Genomic DNA, 19,369 nt, shown 5'->3' on the forward strand with positions numbered 1-19,369 from the left:
TTTTCTGTCAAGTCCAGCACTGGGTCCAGTGTGCCTGTTGCTGACACTATGAAAAATGTGTCCTTTCTGAAATGGAAACAAGCCATAAGCACCAGTTTGAAGCTTGGATGTAAATAACTGGTAACTTTCAAACACTAACAAGTGTTTGGCCTATGTGAAGTTACCTAATGGTTCCAATCCAGTTTTAAGTGGACAAAGCACTGCAGCTGCTTGACTGAAGTCTATAGTGTGATCTGTTTGTTTGGGAGGGCTGTGTGCTGAGCCTAGTGGCCCGCTAGGCAAAGCTGAGTGCTTCTTAAAGAGGCTTTGATCCTTAATGCCTTTAACCAGGGGGCAGGGTATTTGGGAGCAACTCAGGGAAAACAGGAATTTAAAAAGCCAGCTTCTTCTAAGTAATCAGAGGAGGTAATGGACAGGACCAGCTAACAGGAGTTTTTTTAGGGAGTTTGCCAGGTGAAGGAGAAGCAACTACGTGACCTCTGGGGTGAGTTTGTTGTCTACTAGTTTGTTTTTTGTTTGCTTGCTGCTTGACTCAAATATATTGTGTGGTCTGTTTGTCGAGAGTGGGGGAGGGAGGCAGGCAGGCAGGGATGGGCACGTGCTGAGCTTGGCACCACTCCATCCTTGGATCTGGTCAACTGCTTCCTGGGAATGAATTCATCTGGATTTTGTGTGGATGCCCTCTAGTGGTTAGGCATGGAACATGCACAATTACATCACGTATATTACACTTCTCATTCCTGCAGATACTGCCTACAGAAAGGACTGAGGTGCATTGGGAAAGGGCAGTTTAGGAGATCTGGGGTTGGCCTTGCCAATGCTGTATCTTTCTGTGTGGACAGAAGACTTCATATTCTAGAGCTGAACAAATAATTAAGCATAAGGACAAAAATATTGAACATTTTAAAGAATGAAAGCAGCAAGTTCTGTTTGTTATTGGTGTGGTCTTCCTTATAACTGTCTGCAGATTCACATGCTCTGCCAGTTTATTTAGAAGCGGGTTTGCTAACGTCTTGTTTTCCAAAGTAGTACAAATGACCATTCACCCCAAATATTATAGGCAGGTGCTCTTGCAGACATTTTATAAATCTCTGTTGAATTTATAGAAGTCTGTTTAATAGGAGGAAAACAGTGTTAGAAAATGATTTCTTAATCATTTAATAATTGAAATGATCATATGATCCAACATTTTAATCCTGTTGGGGTGTCATTAAAATATGCTAAAAAACCCAACACCTAAAGCTAGAGCACCTAAAAAACAGGAAAAACACTGGTAAGATTTGGCTATACAAAAGTACAACGTTTTTGGAGTATGAGTAAAATAAAAATCCCCTGACAAATTTGTATTTGCAGACGATTAATGTTGTGTTCTCCAAAATTCCCCTTCTAATAGATTCAGGGGGAGGATAATATAATTATAAAAATGAATACTGATCAATAATATTAAAATGAAGGATTGCTAATGATATTAAAAACTTTGTTAGCTATATCTTTAATAAATTGTAATTATGGATGATGAGTAAATATAGATAAGGTAACACGCAAACCAAGACTTTTCCTGTTATGAGTGTATTTTTGTTAATTTCTCCGTGATATAATTTGCTGATTTGTTTAGAAATATATTATTGGGGAAAATGAGGAAGTTGTGATGGAAAATGTAAGCGAAAGGTACAAGCATGTAATGTTAAATAAAAAATCCCTTTTTCCTGGGAAACTTAGAAACAGGGTGGCCCAAGGCAATGTGACCCAGAAACTGTAAATTCCACAGGAAAAATGTGGGCCTTAGGTAATTGATGCTTGCCCATGTGCAATGTACACTGGGCAGCAAGGGGTTAAGGAACTGCTCGGGGTTCAGCGAGCCCTGCTGTGCCACACTTGTAGGAAACGCCCCCAACTGAAGGGGGAATTAAAAGGCAGGGGAGCAGCTCATTTTGGTGGCATACCAGGGAAGAGAGAAGACCTGCAACCTGCTGCTCCAGCAGAGAGCTGAGGGAAAGGCAGAATCTCTCTCCTTAAGACAACTGCCCAAAGAGCCCTCCCTGAGGGAAGGGAGGGCCAGCTAGAGAGAGAGAGAGAGAGAGACCCTGAAAGGAAAGCATTTCCCTCTTCCCCTCGTATGAACTCTGACTTCGGTAATTCCCTCTTATTTTGTTTGGACTGCCCCATCAGGGAAAGCCTCAAGACTAATCTGGCCCATGTTGCGGGAGGAGGCAGTTGCGCCTGAGAGAGGAAGAGAACTACCGTGCTACACACAGTTGTCAGAAGGTGCCTTATGGTGAGTGGACACCCTTCATGCTGCTATAACCCAGATGGCAACCTTGGAACAACCATGGAGGGGAGGAAATAGGAAGTGGACCAGGGAGGGCAGCCTTAAGCTGACTGGCTGTCAGATCATGTCCTGGGTTGGAGCCTGGTGGAGGGGGAGGGCTCCCCTCTCTGCAAGTCACGGGGTTAAATTCCTGACCACTAGATGACACTACCTACCAACCAACCCCCAAGCAAGGACTGTTATATACAGGTTACATAAAATCAATGAGTATTGTGTTGAATGAAGACTGGAGGAAAATTAGGTAATGGAGAAAGTGAAAATGTATAAGAAATACGTGTGAAAATAGGCCCCAAACTGGAAAACCGCTGGGCTAGAAACTAAAGAATGAGACTGAAGGACCAGATCAGGAGAGGCTGTATCCATCATGGAAGAAGGACTGACTTCTCAACACCCCAGAATGCAGGAAATTTGGGTCCTTTTACCTATTCTGTCTTGCCTGTTTTACTTATCTAGCATAAATGTATTACCAGACCCTATAAGTGACAATAAGTCTGTCTGAAATTGTATTTTTGTTGATTAAGTCTGAATTGGGTGGACATATGACTCGGTTTCCTCTCTACACGACTAACAATCCCTAAAGTAATTCAGATATAAAACTTTTCAATTATTATTACATTTGCATTAATAAAAGGGATGTATAGAGAATGAGAATTAATCCATAAAACATGAACAATTTTCTAATTATCCTTGGGCACAGATTTCACCGTGTAGTTGATTATGCCAGAAAAAGAAAAGTAATTAGACTCATGGGTATAATTTCAGGGTGGAATGTATAGCATGAAAGAGCAGCAAGCAGCTTGTCAGCCATTTTTAACTATTAAACATGTCTGTCCAAGCTTTAGGTTGTAAATTCCTTTAATTAGCTCAAGAAAGAAAATCAATCATCTGTGCTCCTATCTTTCCAGAAAACACTAAAGTGAATCAAGCAGAAAAGCTGGTGGATCTGTGTAACCACATGGCAACATTCAATGTGTGCATTTGTCTGGCTCATCACTTCCTCATTCTCATTCTGAATAAGATGTGGCTTTTTTGGTGGTGACTGGAGCATGGGCTAAGACTGTGATGTGGAGAATGTATGGTATAGTTGGTGTGAGTCTGTGATGAGAGAAAGAGTTTCTCTTTTAGTAACCCCCCATAGGCTTTTCTGGGTTGTGATCTGGTCCACAGTGCGTCATATTTGTGAATTTAGCTGTACAAGACCATTAGTTATTGGTCTTAAGGGTGTATATGATGAAATCCCACTGCACTGGTATATGTACATACATTATATTCACACACTGTGTAGTGTACAGAGATTTCACCATGTAGCTCAGTCAATAGGAGTAACACAACTAAATCACCACATACTAAGCACTATGGACCAGATCATCCCCTCTCACAGAAAACCCACAGCAGATTTTCTGAGGGGAGAAAATTTCTGTCCTCAATGAGTAGTTCTAGCTCATTCTGTCAGTGGCAAGTTTGACCCATCACATTATGGAACAAGCAGGAAGTTTCAGCCCACTGAAACCAATGAAACCTCCATTTTTCTCTGGCTCAACTTTTAAGAGCTGGGTAAGAGCAGACACTGGATTTGTTTCTTACAGCAGGTCACTCTCTTCTTTAGAGTGTGTATGAGCTTATCCATGCTGAGTAAATGAATGACATTTTAAAATGTTTCAGCTAACATATTTTTACTCTACATAGTATTAGACAACAGTTAACACCTGGTGCAGGCAAGCACAGCCATATTTAAAAATATGTTGGCTGCTCACAGTTGACCCTAGGGACCTTATTTGTTTCTGCTGCAGCTGCCACTTTATTTTAAATTATTCTTCTTGGGCAAAATTTCTTTGTGATTGGGTTTTTTGTGTTCTTTGTCAGCCATAACATTTATGTTTTAATATAGAAGTTTTAATGCCTTCACAAACTTTGGCAGAGAGGGGTAATTTGATTTTTTAGAAGTTACAATTGGTCAAATGACAAGCTCTTCACACACACAAAAAATCAATACCACATGAGAAAAAAATAACTGTGGTATAAAAGACGCTAAAGTTGCAATCTCTAATGAAAAGAAGCTGAGCAAAAGAATCTGATCCCCAGAATATAGTCACCACTAGTTAGAAGAAGAAATCAAAGCCAGAAAGCTGTAGATAAACATCACTAGGAGAAAAACATTGACTTGGGAAAATCACTGCAGGCACAACAGTCTGTGATTAATAGGACCGCCTGAAAATATACAGCAAATCTATCTCATCTGGAAGAATTCATAAAAAAATATGCTGAAAACATTACAACTAAAGGACTGCAATACAGCTCGAACAGTTGAGGGAGCACACAAAGTGCTGAAGGGAAAAAGAAACCCAAACTAGGCCAGTAAGTATATGATGTGACTTGTAGCCAGAATGAGAAATCTTATCCCTGCACAAACGAGAAAAACTGGACAATTATTTACTAATGCTTATTGTTTCTTTCCAGATTTTAGTACAGAGATGCAAAAGAAATATTGCACTTTTGCTGAAGTTAAAAAGGCAAAATATATGTGCAAAAAAACTACCTCCATTCTGTTATACTGAGAATTGAATGGAATAATAAAGTACATACCACAAGGGACCTGGAATTGTTGCAACATGTGCGGAATATCATTCAAACATAGTATAAGCTTCATCAAAATATCTCCATTGTGCTTGGTAGAGTCAAATGTTTAATATAAAGAGCCTAATAAGATATTAATATGCATAAAGGTATCATTATACAAACATTATTATCTGTACTAGTGGCTCCAGGTTGGACCCAATTATAAAATTATAGTTAATTAAAATGACACCCCAAAAGTGGCAATGACACAACCTCTTGGTATATAAATGGAAGTCTGAAATTCATCAGGTTATTATTATGCAAGAGGTCTTGGTCTTGTCAGTTTTGGAATGGCAATATAGATGAGATGGAGAACCAGTTGGCTCTTTGTTGGTTATAGAATGTGGATGCATAGGGAAAAAAATTAAAAAATCCAATATTTAAAGGTAGATACTATGGAAAAAATGATAGAAAGTATGGAAAACAATGAAATATATTGCAGTGGCTAAAGCACAATTTAAACTATAATGTATTAATTGAATGGATTTTTTTAATCTTGAAATAAGTGAATAGGGTCAAAAGACAAAGTACTCTGCTATTTTTAAAAAATGCTTATGTGAAATTCGTATGCATCTGATAAGTGTGGTAGAAGATAGCATTAAACAAAAAGGGAAAGGTAATGATAGAGCAGGTGTCATTAGGTGGTGATTTTACAGTCTTCCAAGTTCTTTTTACAGGCAAATGTTCAATGTTAGTAAGACCATGCTGTGTTCTTGTTAGTTTTTGGCTTTTCAAGATTCTGTGTAGAAGGAGCTGTGTGAGTTTGCTGTCTGCCTTGGTTTCTGACTATAGTCTATTCTTGAGACAGAGGCGATCCCTGGGAATGGATCATTAGTGTTGGTCTGAGATTCTTGAAAGAAAGGGATACGTATATCTCTGTTCCTTGGCAGGGTATATAGGTATGTGTAAATAAAGCAAGTTACATTTAAACTATATGCAGGATCCATATCATTGATTTCTGTTGCACTGTGAAGTTGACTTGTAAGGTCTTGACATCTGTCACTCAGCATAGGGGCAGTACTAACGTCAGAAGAAGGGGCAAACAATGAAATGAACCATTACTTGCATTCCTCACAGACTGATGGTATGGTTATATTACCTAGCAGACATTCTTATTAAAATTTTTAAAAGATTGACATAGCAGGTAGCTTTTTTAAAACCAATGAAGACAAACCCCACTTAACATATATCAAATTTCAAGAGTTTAACTTCAGTGTTCAAAATATATCTTGAATTGATGACTCCATTTTTGAACAATCCTTTCAGATTCCCCATAAATTTAGTAAAGCTACTTGTTAAATCCTGTATACTTCGCTTTGACTTAGAGTTCTAGAATACTTTCTCAAAGTTACTTTTCATAGGTAGACCTAGTTTAGTTGTAACTCTCCAATGAAGAAGATAGGCTGGGCTTTAAGAACAATACGTTTCTTAATGCATTTTCATTTGCAATGCTAAAAGTGTATCAGAAATTCATGCCTGTATAATTTTTTTACCCATGAAATGTATGCTTTTTTAAAAAAGAAAGCTTGGATATATCTGCAGAGAGAGACAGTTTGAGTATGAAAGTTGATTTTATAATATGTAGGATTTGGACACCCCATTATATTTTATAATCCTAATTTTTAGGAAGGCTCTTCCACAGTGCTCTCCTTATATTTGTTTCCTTCTTTGCAATCTGTGATATAGTTCTGACTTCTTATAAACTTACAAATTATAATGCATTATTCATCACCTTAAGGCTTGCAGGGAGAGGAAGATCTGTTTTACCTGTATGGGAAATTAAATATATTACTTGGTCATTAATTTTATTCCCCCACATTGAAACCCCTCTCACCATGTTCACTCTGATTTAAAAAATGTTGCACAGATACAGACATACAGTTTGTCATGTATGGACTTATCTCAGAAGGTTTGTTGGTTCATTCTGGATAAACATCCAAAATCCAAACCTGATCTAACCTACTAGAATCTCTTGTCTTGAAAACTGGGCTTCAGGTCTCATCAGGACATGTTATTTCATGAGAACTCTGATTTATCATCTCTAGTTGGGTGTGAGCTACTATGAGGAATACATAAGGCTAGGTAGCAGCTTTAAGATGCAGTATGTAAAACTCACTGCCCAAGAAGTAGCCTATGGAGAGATTGTGCCCTAGAGACCTTCCTCTGAGGTAGCCAGGGCTGGATTATGGAATAGGCAGCTCAATGGGATATTGACTCCAGGGCCATTGCTCTAGGGGTCCCCACCAACACTATCCCAGCTGAGAACTGTGTGTGTGGCAGGAAGAGAGAAGAGAAAGCTCTTCTACCTGAACCCCAGGGCAAAGATCGGGGTATGTGGAAAGATTCTTTGCAGCTGTCCCTGTCCTCTCCCTGCTGTTCGTGAAGGAAATCCCCTGCTGCTTTCCCTCCAAGTGTAGAGTGGACCACAGGACTGGGGCAGCACCTCAGGAGGCTCCATGTCATTGTCTGCCAAGGGTCCCAATGAGCGCAATTCCTGATGCCCTCTTATACCAGCAAAGACATTTTTCTTGAAATGGTACAATGTATTTCCCCATGGACAGAGTGGGGCAGAGTCAAGGCTCCACATGTTCCCCATCCCTGTCTCCTTGCCTATTTGCTCACAAAGTTTATCTGAAGAGCGGGGCTGCACTATGCACCATATTTGAGCTCCAGGTCTCTCTAAGTCAGCCTTTCTTGTCTAAGCAAAGGGCTGGAGGGCTTGCAGTCAAGGAAGTCAAGACCAAAGTCTAGCCCTCAGTACTGGGATACTTCTGACTGTAAGAGGAAAAAAGTTATTTAAGATTTCCTAAAAGGTGGGTGAAGGTACAAACCCGTTCTTCCTTTCATCCAAACTGACTTCAACAGCACCAGGATTTCACTCCAAGAATTTTAGTGACCAAGCAATCTATGTCCTGGTTAAGTTCTTCAATGCCCTGCAGAAAATGCCATGCTGTGCATAAAAACAAGGAGCCAACATTTGATAATCAAGTGGACTGTGGATGAGAGCAGCATGAAGTGGTGGCTGAATCATGTTGAATATTTTATGAACTAACCCACTTACTAGTACACTTTTTGCCATAGGTGGGGTATGTAGCCATCTAGGGCAAAACATCTTTCTGTGGTGGCAGTGACATGGGGTGGGGCTCCACTGGAGAATGAAGGCAACCAGCACAAGACTCCTGTAAACCTGGCTCTCAAAGAATAAGATGATGGCTGGCAGCCCAGGAGATAAGCCCAAGTTATTTGGGGGTAGGGGACTGGAGACGGGGAGGCAGGGGACAAGGTGTCTTTAAAAATAACGAATATTCTTTTTCCCATGGTGTCAACAAACATAGATATGATCCTACTTATACTAATGCTGTGCAGTTTTAAAGACCTTATTTATCATCTCTCTTGCTTTGTTTTGGCTTCAGACTTTCATGAAGCTTAAACTATTAAGAGACCATGTGCTTTAGAAGGTCACCTCCTGTTCTCTGCAAATACTTTGATTGGGGAGTCAGTTTCAATCAAAAAAGGACAATGCAGTGATTTCAGCTTCTTTCTTCTGCCCTAAGCAAGTTAGAGGAACTCACTTATGCTCTGCACTGCAAAAGATCCATCCAAACACAAGTTCCTAGGATAGAGGCATGTGTTTCATAGTGGGAAAACTGGTAACTCTTTATGTACCGTTCACCAGTACTTCAGTCAATATTTACTCTAATAATACAGGTAGATTTGCTGGTTTATTCTAATATTTTAGACAGAGTATACAAAATATCTAGAACTTTCAAACTAAAGATGGACTGACACCTCAAAATTCAATGTCAAATTTCAATAGCCCAAGGTTCAATAGCCCATCTCTAGTTAAACTGTTGCTATCTGGATTATAATTAGTGTTTTATATTTTTTGCACAAGTCAAATGTTCATGCTCTTCAGTGTTGTTTTATTCCCAAATTCATGCCCCAAAGCTCTTAAAAGAACAACACACATGAAAATAATGTTAATATACCTCTTTCTGAAGAGTGAGGAGAATACACAAGGCACTCAGATATGATGGTTGTGTGATATAAAGCACCTGATTACAATAGCAAAGTCTCTCCTATCCTTGACTTTCCATTTTGCTTTTAGTGCCTATTATATGTACATGTACTGCTGTCTGGTTTACTTAGAAATTTGTATAATCTATATTCTGTAGTAATTGTTCTGTGTTTCTGCAGAAACAGATCTAACCTTTCATACAACAACATATCACTTTCACTCAACCTCAAAGATCCTTCACATATCTTTAATCCATATGACTGATGTTTGAACATTATGTACCTTCATGTTTGCTCAGCAACACGGATCTAAAACGATCATTTCTATATAGGAACATGGCTTGAGGGTCTGTGGTAATAACCACCCAACAGCTTTTGAGATGGACTTCCCTAATTAGCTGCAGTTTTTTCTAGAGAAAATCCAATCAGATCTATGGGAAATTAAAAGAACAATTAATTTTCTTATTATTTGTTTAGGAGCTGTGAAGACAAGAATCAGTATTCAATAGTGGACAAATGGGGCTTGATTCTACCAGTGTGAATCATGACTAAATCCATGAAGGTCAATAATTACATAGGGTAAAATCAAGGAAAGTGAGACTAGAATTGGTATGAGGAGCTTTTGATTCACCTTTGTGCAGATTTAGTGCCTGAATACTAACAAGCTAGTGTGGAAAAGTGAAAAATCTATTTTAGAAATGCATAAGTAGCTTATGCAAAAATAATGCTAAGTAATACACCAACTGTGACACACAGAGAAAGCAAGGAAATGTAAAACTGAGACTAATAATACCTATCTCCTATATATAGCGTGCTTCATCAGTAGATCACAAAGGAGGTCATTATCTTCATTTTACAGATGGAGAAGCCGAGGCACAGAAAATGCTACATCCTCTCACAGGACTGCCAATAGTGTGATACTTTCTAATTAGTATTCATTTTTCTTGGATTTCTATTCAAAGCTTGTATGCAATATTATTCTATAATCAGCCTATTAAGTCTGATTTAAGGAGAATGGTTTTATACAAGCTAATTATAAATATATTGTGTTCTTACTTTGCAATCTTTCCCTTTCTTTCTCTAAAACATGGGGTTAGTTTTTCTTGTCAGTTTTGGTTGGGAGGATCTGTATGATGCTTCAAGAGGAGAACGTAAGCTTGTGTTTTTGTATCTGGATTTTGTCAACAAATGCAATAACTTTAACTTTAGGTTTGGACAGCACATTTCAGGATTATTAGAATTTTAAGAACCATGCTGTGCTTCTCCATTAGGTCCTACCAGAGCTGGAGTTTCCTTGGAAGTTCTCCATTCAAGTATTGATGAGACATAACTCTGCTTGTGAACTCCAATCCGTGTGACAACCCAAGGTAGTATCACTGCTGGCATTAGATATGATAAGTACCCTTCTTTAATCTAAAAAAAAATGGACAATGGGTTATAGTTAGTGTGTAAATCACATTTAAAGGTGCACTTAAACTCACAAAGACATTGAAATTCAGAGAAAATACCCAAGACTGGCATTATTGCCTCAATTAATTCCTTATAGTAGTATCAGGATTTTGTTTTTCTCTTCTAGAATTCAGATTGTTGACTTGACTTCTCAATCTTTATTTTTAATCATCATGCTTTTCTGATTGTTACATATTATTTAGCACCTGCTCGTTTTCCAGCTGTGTATAGCACACAAACACACAAGTGAAGCCTTTGATTTATTAACCTTATTCACGTTTCCCCTAGGCCCTAACTGTCAGCCAATATCCAGGACCTACCTGGATTCTTTCTGTGAGGAGGAGAAATTGATGATACTCAGATACGGTGAGTGCCAAATTTTAGCAATCCTTTTAGATAAAGACAACTTTTGGTTATTAGCAGTGTTTTTCTGAGATCTGATCCCATACCATTGACTTTAATGTTAATTGGATTAGAATATTAGCACCTACCATGCTGCCTATTGACAACTTTTTGACAACCCAGGTTCCCTTGCTCCCCCTCAGCCAAAGACAGGTTTGTAGGGCTGCAGCCAGGGAAGGAACCCTGGAATGTGCCATGCCTGGGCCCCTGGTGCCAATGCAGAGCACAGTCCAGGGAATGCAGGGAGATGTACTGAAGCCCCATGTGCTCTCAGACACCCCTTTCCTGCTGCTGTCCTGCAGCCTTGCCTCCCAACCTCTCCTCCCAGCCCACAACACTGGGACTTCGGCTGGGGCTCCCCACTTACCACCTGGGTGGGCAGTGGGCCCCATCCTGAAGGGGTGCTGTTTCAGGCCTGGGCATGTTGCTTATTGGAAACTTTTGTGTAATAGCAACTTTTTGCTGGGCACCAAACAGTTGCTAATAAGTGCTAATAAGGTTGCATTTCTTTGGTGCAATCATCTTTATTTATAAAGATGCAGACAAAGTCCTGTTTCCCTGGGGACAATAGGAACAAGCAGGAGGCAGTTTTCTTTCTCACAGTTTCCAAGCCTCTTTCCAGTCAGTCCTGTGCCCCAGGGAGCATTGTCTATGCAGCACTGTTTCCCTAGCTTTCTGCTGATCTTCTTTGGGCTTTCTGGTGCCTTTCTGCTTTTGACACACAGAGATACAACCAATAAATTCCCTGGGGCAATCAGTCCCCAGGGAAACCCCTTAGCCCACATTGCTTAGCTTCTCCTCAGCCATGGCTATGTTGGCCAATGCCTTGGGTGGTGGCTTCTATTGTTTCAGCTATCACTACACAAAGCTATTGCTCATTCATTTATCCTGAGTGAAGGGTGCTGAGTACATCCATTGATGTTAATCAGGTCTGTGGTTGATGGCAGCCATTAACATCTTCTAGCATAAAACTCACTATTGCTTCATATTAGCTCCATTAGTAACACTGGAGTTCACCTCCTATTTGTAAAAAGTAGAGTACAACACAAGTGCTGCTATGTTTATGAATTAAAACAATAAGGAAGCAGTGCTAAAGAAATTACTGTAATTGGAGACACGTGGTGATTCAATTAAACTCCTCTCTACCTTGTGATACAAAAGACAAAATAAACAAGTAGTTCGTGAAAAGAAATTGCAATTTCTCTTTTTTTTAAGAAGTGTTGTAATTTTTGTTTCCACTAGTCAGGGGTAGGCCATGCCTATCCATGGTCCCAAAGAACCTCCTTTTGTAGCTAAACCCCACTCAGAGGACATCTATATGACAAATCTCAGTAACATTTCTATTAATTCACTCCTAGATTGCACACAGCAGCCATACATCCAAAACAGATGTTAATAGGTGGACAGTTGGGTAACCATTTGCAGCATAGTCCAGAATAACAGGTTTCAGATGCATCCGATGAAGTGAGCTGTAGCTCACGAAAGCTTATGCTCTAATAAATTTGTTAGTCTCTAAGGTGCCACCGGTACTCCTTTTCTTAGTCCAGAATAAGTGATTTTTATTTGGCCATCAGTCAGGAATTGCAATTGTCATGCAGTCGCTACTAAAATATAATAGGAGAGGAGCACAAGATGACAAAGCTACAGGGCCTTCATGGGGCATATAAACATACAAGGCATAATGTATACTGGAAAAAAGAAAGAGTGCTTGTGGCACCTTAGAGACTAACAAATTTATTTGAGCATAAGCTTTCGTGAGCTACAGCTCACTTCATTGGATGCATTTGGTGGGAAAAAAAAGAGGTGGGTTTTTTTTTTCCACCGAATGCATCCGATGAAGTGAGCTGTAGCTCACGAAAGCTTATGCTCAAATAAATTTGTTAGTCTCTAAGGTGCCACAAGTACTCCTCTTTCTTTTTTGCGAATACAGACTAACACGGCTGCTACTCTGAAACCTGTATACTGGAACAGGCTACATTTAAGTTTGTATACTTCATGTATTATAGAAATAGGTTTGTTTCATAAATATCAGACGTTTATTTAGGGGAAATCTGTACAGACTCACAGGTGTCCTGTTCTACTGTACCATTTTTTCCCTCAGATGTTCTGGTAAATGTCCCTTAGTTTACCATTTTTTTTTTTTTAAGGAGAAAGGAAGCAGAACATTGAATCCCCCTCATGACAGGACCAATTTACAACATAAGCTGAAGATTTCTGATGGCAAATTGTTGCAATTTGATTCATAAGGGAAAGTAATGCAGAACAGGATGACACACATGCCCGGATACCACTATGTTCAATATAAACATGGATAGACAAAGTCAGCATGAATTCAAAAAGATGCTCTATAGCCATTATATATGCTTTACTAATTTTGTTCAGAAACACAATGGGAAAAATTTATGGAATGCAAATGTGTGTAGAAAAATAGATATTTGCTATATATATTATATAGCAGTCTCTCTCATAACTTGTAGAAAACAACTTCAAATGACAAATATAATTCACAGAATATTTTGAGGAGATAATCTTATATTGTGGAAGAATTAACACAGTTTATATATATATATATATATATATATATACACACACACACACACACACACACTCTCTCTCTCTCTCTCTCTCTCTCTCTCTCCTCAGAAGCATTGTATAAACCACTTGGCCAAAAAACCTTCTGGACTAGTTCCAAGATGCATCCACCAAAATGTAAGTATAATTATTCTTTCATCATTGTATTCCAATTCATTCAAAATCAGTCACGAGAGATTAAAAGAAGAGCTGTCATCTGACTAATATAGGGGGCCCCAACCCTGCAAACACTTATGCACGTGCATAACTTCACAGATGTGACTAGTTCTGCTGGCTTCAGAGGGGCTTCTCACATGTTTAAAGCTGTTCATGCACATAAACCATTACAGGATCAGGGATATAATGCTTAATACTGCATTTATATCTCGCCATTTTAGATTTGCTTCATTAAAACAGACTAATTAGGTTCCACTTTTCTAAAAATATATCCTGAGAGCTTAGTAATAGGATAGAAATGGTGATGTTTTCTTAAGCACGTTGTCACAGCAAGTTATTTGTTTATGCCTCGATCCTGCCGGGTACTGAGCACCATGGCCCCAATACAGTAAATCATTTAAGTACACACTTTGATTTAAGCATATGCATAGACCCATTCAGGTCAATGGTACTTTATTATTATTCAGCCTGTAGATTAACTGCAGTTAACTCATGCGATTAACAAAAATTAATTGCGATTAATTGCAGTTTTAATCGCATTGTTAAACAATGGAATACCAATTGAAGTTTATTAAATATTTTGGGTTTTTCTACATTTTTAAATATATTGATTTCAATTACAACACAGAACACAAAGTGTACACTGCTCACTTTACATTATTTTTATTACAAATATTTGCACTGTAAAAATGATAAACAAAAGAAACAGTATTTTTCAATTCACCTCATACAAGTACTGTAGTGCAATCTCTATTATGAAAGTGCAACTTACAAATGTAGACTTTTTTTGTTATATAACTTCACTCAAAAACAGAACAATGCAAAACTTTAGAGCCTACAAGTGCACTCAATCCTACCTCTCGATCAGCCAGTCGCTAAGACAAACAAGTTTGTTTATGTTTATGGAAGATAATGCTGCCCTCTTCTTATTTACGTCACCAGAAAATGAGAACAGGCGTTCACATGGGACTTTTGTAGCCAGTATTGCAAGATATTTACATGCCAGATATGCTAAATATTTGTATGCCCCTTCATACTTCAACCATCATCCAGAGGACATGCTTCCGTGCTGATGATGCTCGTTTTTTTTTTTTTTTAAAAAGGCGTTAATTAAATTTGTGACTGAACTTCTTGAGGGAGAATAGTGTGTCTCCGGCTCTATTTTACCTGGATTCTGCTGTATATTTCATGTTATAGTAGTCTCAGATGATGACTCAGCACATCTTCATTTTAAGAACACTTTGGCTGTAGATTGGTACCTTCTTTGTGTTTTGTCAATGTGAGATTTCTAAAGATAGCTACAGCACTCAACCCAATGTTTAAGAATCTGAAGTGCCTTCCAAAATCTGAGAGGGACGAGGTGTGGGGCATGTTTTCAGAAGTCTTAAAAGAGCAACACTCCAATGTGGAAACTACAGAATCCGAACCGCCAAAAAAGAAAATGAACCTTCTGCTGGTGGCATCTGACTCAGATGATGAAAATGAACATGTCAGTCCACACTGCTTTGGATTGTTATCGAGCAGAACACATCGTCAGCATGGACGCATGTCGTCTGGAATGGTGGTTGAAGCATGAAGACACATATGAATCTTTAGCTCATCTGACATGTAAATATCTTGCGATGCTGGCTACAACAATGCCATGAAAACACCTGTTCTCACTTCCAGATGACATTGTGAACAAGAAGTGGGCAGCATTATCTCCTGCAAATGTAAACACACTTGTTTGTCTGAGCGATTGGCTGAACAAGAAATAGGACTGAGTGGACTTGTAGCCTCAAGTTTTATACTGTTTTAATTTTGAATTCAGTTATTTTTTGTACATAATTCTACATTTACAAGTTCAACTTTAATGATAAAGAGATTGCATTACAGTACTTGTATTAGGTGAATTGAAAAAACACTTTTTTACGGTGCAAATATTTTTAATGAAAAATATATAAAGTGAACACTGTACACTTTGTATTCTGTTATAATTGAAATCAATATATTTGAAAATGTGGAAAACATCTCAAAATATTTAAATAAATGGTCTATTTAATCACGTGATTAATTGCACTGTTAATCGCAATTTTTTATTGCGTGATAAATCGCAATTTTTTTTAATTGCTTGACAGCCCTAATATTATGCATGAGCTTGAAGCCAAGCCTATGCTTAAGTATTTTTACTGGATTACGACCAGAATGTTCAGAACTGAGCCCTTAATTAGTCAGTTCGGAGAAATACACTTTCAGGTGCTATTGTTAGTACTTCAAAGGCATATAGTTCTTTAGAACCAGTCAAAACATATTTTAGAAGACTTGGTGGCAGGACAGGATAACTTATTGGGCAACCCAAAGATAGTATAGTATATAAGCAAGTATCAGGTCCAAGATATGACAGGGTAACAGTATCTTCAGAGAGAGAGAGTTTTCTGGATTTTGTTTGGTTTGTCAGTCATTTCTCTCTTAAATTAGTTTGTCGGTTTCAGGATTGCTTGTCACACCTTCTGATTGCTGATGTTAGGCAAGACATCAGCACACTGTAATCACAGCGCACAACAAGCAGTGAATATTGAACCAAATGTCCTGGTTTCAGGTTTCATAACCCATTAATATATGGCAAGCCAGAGAGGGTTGTAGGGTTCTTTAATTAATGTCCATCTGCTACATGTGTAAAAACAGCTGTAGTGAATTGTTTCAAAAAAATCCTTTGGATTAGCAAGCCACGAAAAAGGAAAGAGCTAAAACCATCAATTTTATAACAAACTTTATTCTCTTTGGCATCTTTCATGCAAGTGCCTCAGACTCTTTTCTGACTTAATATATTCACAGAATTAACATAATTACAGAATTGGGGCCTAATCCTGCAAAGTGCTGCTGAGCCTTCTGCAGTATACTGACTTCACTGGGAATTGAGTACTCTGCACCTTGAAGGATTGGCCAGTAGGAGGTAGGATTTTCCAATGGCTAGAGTAAATGACAAGGACACAGGAGTTATGGGGTCTCCTCCCAGCTCTGTTGCTGTGTCCATGGGTGTCTTGGAAGTCACTTAACCTCCCTTCACTTGCCCCTTTTCAAAAGGAGTAAAATGACATTTACTTGCCATTACCTCACAGGAGTGCTGTCTGGATTAATTAATTAGTATTTGTAAAGAACTGTGTGACCCTTATGTGGAAGTGGATGTAGGAGTGCAAAATACTATTGTATTTCTCCTATTTGTTTTGGGAATATTGAGATGACGATATAGATTATGCCAATCCCCAACCTTTCAGGGAAAAGGGGAAAAAATAAACTAATATGGATGGATTTAAAAAAAAATACATTAAGGGTTCATGTTAAAAATCCATACAAATCTAACACATAGTATCTCAGCAATATCTGCCAAACCCATGAAATAGACATCTGTTACCTAAGATATCCTAATACATTAATGTGTTTGCCTAATTGTTCATGCATGTATGAACTTTCTTTCTCATACTGATTTCTCACCAGACTGGAATATATACATTTTCCTGTTCCATCAAAAGTCTCTCTCTTGTACAGTAAATAGAGGCATTGTGCCAAATCCTCAGCCACAAACAAAAGCCTTAAAGCTGGCCTAGATGGCCTAGTGAGGATTCCCAAGGTGTAGTAGAATCCCCAGGTGCTGCAGAAATGTCATAGCCAGCTCTCCACTACCCTCAGAAATAATACACTGATTATCCTGACTGCTGAACTCACCCCCATGAGATGTCTCACATTGGACACCCAGAAAATGAGGAACATCCAATTGGTGACCACCTGTGAAAGGTTTGATATAAGTTACTTTCCTAGCATCACACAGGATCTCTGTGGCAGAAGAAGGAATAGACTCCAGTTATCCTGTGTATGCACAAGGGGGATGAACTAACCCCATTCTCCACACAACCCTTTTCTTTATTTTTCACATCTCCCCACTTGCCAGAATTTCCCTGAGTAACCAACCATAGTTTGACTCAAATGTTAGGATTATTGGACTCTGGAGGGAGAGTAACGTAACATATTTTCTCCTTAAACTGCTGCAAACACAGCCAAAAAAATGCTCCCTTACCATGTCTGTCCATCCGCACTCAGCACATCCTTCTACTGTGGATCAACTCTGATCACTTCACAGGGATAAGAGTTTACTACCCAGCACTACAAATGACAATTTTTTAAAGTGACACAATTGTGAGAAACACCAGAGGAGCCACAGTCCGTTCTCATCCCCACCTACCCCTCCTGCTTCTGCTCTCCCTAAGAAGTTCAGCTGGGTCCAGCTGCAGAATCCTCACCAACTTGACATCACAAAGGGACTGAAGGTTTCCTGGGCAACCAGTTATCTCACAATGGGACAGCTTCAGGGGCCTGCCCTGAGGCAACCAGCCTCTTTGATAGTCAATTCACTCCTGAATCCTTTTGGGTTTCCTGAATTCAAGAGCCAGCCATAGCATTTAGGGGAAACGCTGGTAAAAATGGTTTTAACCCAAATCAGACCTATAGCATGCCTCTGCCTTCCAGTAAAAAAATCTTTCCCACCACTCCACCTAAAACACAGAACCTTTCCAGTATAACCCAGGCCTGCCCATAGCATCCCTGCTACTCCAAACCCTACTCCATTCCCAGCAATCTAGCTCTGCCAATGCATCTTGGCAGTTTAATGTAGCAGTTAGAGCAGAAGACTAGGAGTCGGATAATCTGGGTTCCATTCCTGGGTCTATCACTTCTTGCCTTGTAACTTACCTCAGTTTCTCCATCTGTAAAGTGGGAAAGATAATGCTTACTGTATCTATAGGTCATAGGGGTGTTGTGAAAAGTAGTTAGCATCTGTAAAATGCATTGAGATCCTTGGATAAGAGATGCTGTAGAACAATAAATGAACTAGTGTGTCTAGATGATACTACTGCTGCTGTGTGTACTAAGCCCTCCACTGTTAACGGGAATGCTCATTTGGCTCCAGGGGTCCATGCTTCTGGAGGAAGAGCTGAGGTCTATCCTCACTGCAGCTGTGAAGTTCCAAATGGCCACAGTATGCAGCCTATAGTGTTCAAAATCAAGCACTGAACATAAAGCAGGTTTAATATTCAACCCCCCTTCTAGGAACTCATCAACACCACAAACTAATCACCGTCATTCTCTCCCCGCTGTCCAATGGCATCCCCCCTTCTATGTTCACATCCCACAGCGCAAGGAATGGTCTCCCCAGGGACTAGCGTGTCCTTGCTACTTTTATCCTGCCCTGTGGGAAAGCTTCTCACTCTGCTCCTGCCAAGCTAACTATCCTCCCTTTTCTAGGAAGCAACTTGGGGATGGGGAGGCAGGATTCACTCTCAAACCAGTTATGACTAATTCATTCAACCTGTTTTATCATCTGCCATCTTGTGTTATAGATGATACCATGAGGTCATTTCACACCACTTCACTAGATAGAATATAAAAATCAAGCCTGACGCACACAAAGGGGTAGATTATTTTCTTCTGATTTGACGTGAACATGTCACCTTCTGGAGAATGACCTGAATGGTCCCTTCCAAGATGCACTAAGGGCTTGAGCCAAAGCCGAGGGAAATCAGTGAGCTTCTTTCCATTGATATCACCAACCTTCGGATCAGACCCTAAGTCACTTGCATATACACTATACAGAGTATTGCTCGGGTCATTGTTTGCAACACAAAGAGGGCTGTGTTCGCAAAAAGAAAAGGAGTACTTGTGGCACCTTAGAGACTAACAAATTTATTTGAGCATAAGCTTTCGTGAGCTACAGCTCACTTCATCGGATGCATTCAGTGGAAAATATAGTGGGGAGATTTATATACACACACAGAGAAC

At 39.2% G+C, this 19,369-nt stretch overlaps 1 long non-coding RNA gene across 1 annotated transcript; it reads left to right on the plus strand.

The window, feature by feature from the left end:
• Positions 1–347: 347 nt before the first annotated feature.
• On the plus strand, positions 348–13,202 carry LOC119853806. The gene is made up of 5 exons (XR_005292221.1): positions 348–484; positions 2,170–2,275; positions 10,234–10,329; positions 10,700–10,777; positions 12,961–13,202. It is a non-coding gene; the product is annotated as an uncharacterized LOC119853806 (long non-coding RNA).
• Positions 13,203–19,369: the final 6,167 nt, after the last annotated feature.

The sequence above is a fragment of the Dermochelys coriacea genome, chromosome 3 (assembly GCF_009764565.3).
Source record: "Dermochelys coriacea isolate rDerCor1 chromosome 3, rDerCor1.pri.v4, whole genome shotgun sequence".
Classification (NCBI taxonomy): Eukaryota; Metazoa; Chordata; order Testudines; family Dermochelyidae; genus Dermochelys; species Dermochelys coriacea.